A 4,833-nucleotide genomic window follows, 5' to 3' on the forward strand; every position below is an offset into this window, starting at 1 on the left:
TGGGAGTGGGGGATGGGGGACGGTGTAGAGGGAGCTGTACCCTGTATCTAACCCCCTGTCCCTGGGAGTGGGGGATGGTGTAGAGGGAGCTGTACCCTGTATCTAACCCCCTGTCCCTGGGAGTGGGGGACAGTGTAGAGGGAGCTGTACCCTGTATCTAACCCCCTGTCCCTGGGAGTGGGGGATGGGGGACGGTGTAGATACAGGTTGGTGACATTGCATTGTTAAGTCAATGAATACATCCTTCTCTCTCTCTCCATCTCTCTCTGTCTCCATCTCTCTCTCTCTTACTCTCTCTCTCATTCTCTCTCTCTCTCTCTGTGTCTCCCACTCTCTCTCCCTACCTCGTCTCTCTCTCTGTCTCTCTCTCCCTACCTCGTCTCTCTCTGTGTCTCCCTCTCCCTACCTCGTCTCTCTCTCTGTCTCTCTCTCCCTACCTCGTCTCTCTCTGTCTCTCTCTCCCTACCTCGTCTCTCTCTCTGTCTCTCTCTCCCTACCTCGTCTCTCTCTGTCTCTCTCTCCCTACCTCGTCTCTCTCTCTGTCTCTCTCTCCCTACCTCGTCTCTCTCTGTGTCTCCCACTCTCTCTCCCTACCTCGTCTCTCTCTCTGTCTCTCTCTCCCTACCTCGTCTCTCTCTCTGTCTCTCTCTCCCTACCTCGTCTCTCTCTGTCTCTCTCTCCCTACCTCGTCTCTCTCTCTGTCTCTCTCTCCCTACCTCGTCTCTCTCTCTGTCTCTCTCTCCCTACCTCGTCTCTCTCTCTGTCTCTCTCTCCCTACCTCGTCTCTCTCTCTGTCTCTCTCTCTCTCTCTCTGTCTCTCCCCCATTCTCTCTCTTTTGCCGTCCCTCTCCCTCTCTCTACTTTATCTCTGTCTCTGTCTCTCTCTCCCTCTATCTCCATATGTTCCCCTCTCTCTCTCTCCACCTCTCTCTCTTTCCCTTTATCTCTGTATCTCCCCGCTCTCCCTCCCTCTACTTCTATCTCTGTCTCTCTCCCTCTATCCCTCTCTCTCTGTCCCTCCATCTCTGACTTCCTCTCTCTCTCCCTCTTTCTCTGTCCCTCCATCTCTGTCTCGCTCTCTCTCTCACTCCATCTCTCTCTGTCCCTCTCTCTCTGTCCCTCCATCTCTGTCTCCCTTTCTCTCTCTCTCTCTGTCCCTCTATCTCTGTCTTCCTCTCTCGCTCTCTCTCTCTCTCTCTGTCTCCCCCCTCTCTCTCTGTCTCCCCCCCTCCCTCTCTCTCTCTCTCTCTCTGTCTGTCTCCCCCACACTCTCTCTCTCTCCCCATCTCTCTCTGTCCCTCTATCTCTGTCTTCCTCTCTCTCTCCCTCTTTCTCTGTCCCTCCATCTCTGTCTCCCTCTCTCGCTCTCTCTCTCTCTGTCTCCCCAACTCTCTCTCTCTCTCTCTCTGTCTCCCCAACTCTCTCTCTCTCTCTCTCTGTCTCCCCCACTCTCCCTCTCTCTCTCTCCCTCTCTCTCTGTCTCCCCTACTCTTCCTCTCACTCTGTCCCTTCATCTCTCTCTGTCCCTCTATCTCTGTCTCTCTCTCTCTCTCCCTCTCCCTCTGTCTCCCCCACTCTCCCTCTCTCTCTCTCCCTCTCTCTCTGTCCCTCCATCTCTGTCTCCCTCTCTCTCTGTCTCCCTCTCTCTCTCTCTCACCCTCTTTCTTTGTCCCTCCATCTCTGTCTCCCTCCCTCTCTCCCTCTCCCTCTCTCTCTGTCCCTCCATCTCTCTCTCTCTCTCTCTCTCTCTCTTTGTCTCCCCCACTCTCCCTCCCTCTCCCTCTCTCTCTCCCTCTCCTTCTCTCTCTGTCCCTCCATCTCTCTCTCTCTCTGTCTCCCCCACTCTCCCTCCCTCTCTCTCTGTCTCCCCCACTCTCCCTCCCTCTCTCTCTCTCTCCCTCCCTCTCGCTCTAACCCTGTAACAGTCCATCCCAGAGAAGTGCTGAAGACCTGGATATTATTTATGAGGAGTTGCTGCACGTCCGCGTTCTGTCCCACCTCTCCAGTACGGTAGGTCGCGACTGTGTATGGATCCCATCCCTCAGTCCCCTGTCCCCACAGCAAGGAATCCCTCATTCCCTGGAGAAACCAGTAACTCAACCCGATCGGTCTACACAAAACACCCCAACCCTGGGGAAAAATTCCCCTGACCCTATCATGGCACCTGTGGGAGGGTCAGTGCTGAGGGGGTGGGCGCTGTGGGAGGGTCAGTGCTGAGGGAGCGGGTGCTGTGGGAGGGTCAGTGCTGAGGGAGTGGGTGCTGTGGGAGGGTCAGTGCTGAGGGAGCGGGTGCTGTGGGAGGGTCAGTGCTGAGGGAGCGGGTGCTGTGGGAGGGTCAGTGCTGAGGGAGGGGGTGCTGTGGGAGGGTCAGTGCTGAGGGAGTGGGTGCTGAGGGAGGGTCAGTGCTGAGGGAGTGGGTGCTGTGGGAGGGTCAGTGCTGAGGGAGGGGGTGCTGTGGGAGGGTCAGTGCTGAGGGAGGGTCAGTGCTGAGGGAGTGGGTGCTGTGGGAGGGTCAGTGCTGAGGGAGTGGGTGCTGTGGGAGGGTCAGTGCTGTGGGAGGGTCAGTGCTGAGGGAGTGGGTGCTGTGGGAGGGTCAGTGCTGAGGGAGCGGGTGCTGTGGGAGGGTCAGTGCTGAGGGAGCGGGTGCTGTGGGAGGGTCAGTGCTGAGGGAGTGGGTGCTGTGGGAGGGTCAGTGCTGAGGGAGTGGGTGCTGTGGGAGGGTCAGTGCTGAGGGAGGGTCAGTGCTGAGGGAGGGTCAGTGCTGAGGAAGCGGGTGCTGTGGGAGGGTCAGTGCTGAGGGAGTGGGTGCTGTGGGAGGGTCAGTGCTGAGGGAGCGGGTGCTGGGGGAGGGTCAGTGCTGAGGGAGCGGGTGCTGTGGGAGGGTCAGTGCTGAGGGAGCGGGTGCTGTGGGAGGGTCAGCGCTGAGGGAGCGGGTGCTGTGGGAGGGTCAGTGCTGAGGGAGTGGGTGCTGTGGGAGGGTCAGTGCTGTGGAGGGTCAGTGCTGAGGGAGTGGGTGCTGTGGGAGGGTCAATGCTGAGGGAGTGGGTGCTGTGGGAGGGTCAGTGCTGAGGGAGGGTCAGTGCTGAGGGAGTGGGTGCTGAGGGAGTGGGTGCTGAGGGAGTGGGTGCTGTGAGTGTAGTGGAATCTCTCAGTTGGTGTTTGACATTTCTAGGTGTGCAGACAACTCGCTGGGGTCATACATTTTGAATCACATTCGAAAGCTGGAACTGTCTGTGAGTACGGTCAGAGACAGAGTGTGTGTGAGTGTGAGACAGAGAGTGTGAGAGAGAGTGTGTGTGAGAGAGAGAACGTGTGTGTGTGAGAGAGAGTGAGAGAGTGTGTGTGTGAGAGAGAGAGTGAGAGAGTGTGAGGGAGAGAGAGTGTGTGAGAGAGAGAGTGTGTGTGTGAGAGAGACTGTGTGAGTGTGAGAGAGAGTGACAGAGTGTGTGCGAGAGAGTGTGTGTGTGAGAGAGAATGTGTGTGTGTGTGTGTGAGAGAGAGAGAGTGAGAGTGAGAGAGTGTGAGAGAGAGAGAGTGTGTGTGAGAGAGTGTGTGTGTGAGAGAGAGAGTGAGAGAGTGTGAGAGAGAGTGTGAGTGTGAGAGAGTGTGTGAGTGTGAGAGCAAGAGTGGGTGTACAAGAGAGAGAGTGAGAGACAGAGTGAGACAGGGAGAGTGCGAGAGAGGGTATGAGAGATAGAGTGTGAAAGGGAGGGGGGGAGAGAGCGCGAGAGTGAGGGTGAGAGTGTAAGGGTGTGTGCGATTGTATGTGAGAATGTGAGTGAATGAGTGAGTGTGATAGAGTTAGTGAGTGTGTTTACATGTGTTTGTGGATGTGCAAGAGAGTCTGTGAGTGTGTGTGTGAGATAGTGAGTGTGAGTGAGTGTGTGAATGTGCGAGTGAGTGAGTGTGACAGTGAGTGAGTGTGTGAGTATGATGGTGTGTTCGTGTCTGTGAGTGTGATAGTGTGTGTGTGTGTGATAGTGTGTGTGAGTGTGAGTGTGTGTGTGTGAGTGTGAGAGTGCTGGTTCCTGTATAATTGGAGGGATCTCTGCGATCCTCAACTCCTCCACCTTCTCTCTCTCCATCACTCACTCACTCTCCATCCATCACTCTCTCTCTCCATCACTCTCTCTCTCTCCATCACTCTCTCTCTCTCCATCACTCACTCACTCTCTCCATCCATCACTCTCTCTCTCTCCATCACTCACTCACTCTCTCTCCATCACTCTCTCTCTCTCCATCACTCACTCACTCTCTCTCCATCACTCTCTCTCTCTCCATCACTCACTCACTCTCTCCATCACTCACTCACTCTCTCTCCATCACTCTCTCTCTCTCCATCACTCACTCACTCTCTCCATCACTCTCTCTCTCTCCATCCATCACTCACTCTCTCCATCACTCACTCACTCTCTCTCCATCACTCACTCTCTCTCCATCACTCTCTCTCTCCATCACTCACTCTCTCCATCCATCACTCTCTCTCTCCATCACTCACTCTCTCCATCCATCACTCTCTCTCTCTCCATCACTCACTCTCTCCATCCATCACTCACTCTCTCCATCACTCACTCTCTCTCTCCATCCATCACTCTCTCTCTCTCCATCACTCTCTCTCTCTCCATCACTCACTCACTCTCTCCATCACTCACTCTCTCTCCATCACTCTCACTCTCTCCATCCATCACTCTCTCTCCATCACTCACTCACTCTCTCTCCATCACTCTCTCTCTCTCCATCCATCACTCTCACTCTCCATCCATCACTCTCTCTCTCTCCATCCATCACTCTCTCTCTCCATCCATCACTCACTCTCTCCATCCATCACTCTCT

The 4,833-nt window shown here is 55.4% G+C and overlaps 1 protein-coding gene across 1 annotated transcript in view; it reads left to right on the plus strand.

The window, feature by feature from the left end:
- The first annotated feature begins 1,931 nt into the window (after positions 1-1,931).
- The window catches only part of LOC132814152 (rap guanine nucleotide exchange factor 4-like), a 42,257-nt gene continuing 39,355 nt past the window's right edge, over positions 1,932-4,833 (plus strand). Inside the window, exons 1-2 of the mRNA XM_060823396.1 lie at positions 1,932-2,010; positions 3,173-3,233. The gene's annotated coding sequence lies outside the window, so the exon portion shown is untranslated. The remainder of the gene's footprint in view (positions 2,011-3,172; positions 3,234-4,833) is intronic.

The sequence above is a fragment of the Hemiscyllium ocellatum genome, unplaced genomic scaffold (genome assembly GCF_020745735.1).
Source record: "Hemiscyllium ocellatum isolate sHemOce1 unplaced genomic scaffold, sHemOce1.pat.X.cur. scaffold_697_pat_ctg1, whole genome shotgun sequence".
NCBI classification, from domain to species: domain Eukaryota; kingdom Metazoa; phylum Chordata; class Chondrichthyes; order Orectolobiformes; family Hemiscylliidae; genus Hemiscyllium; species Hemiscyllium ocellatum.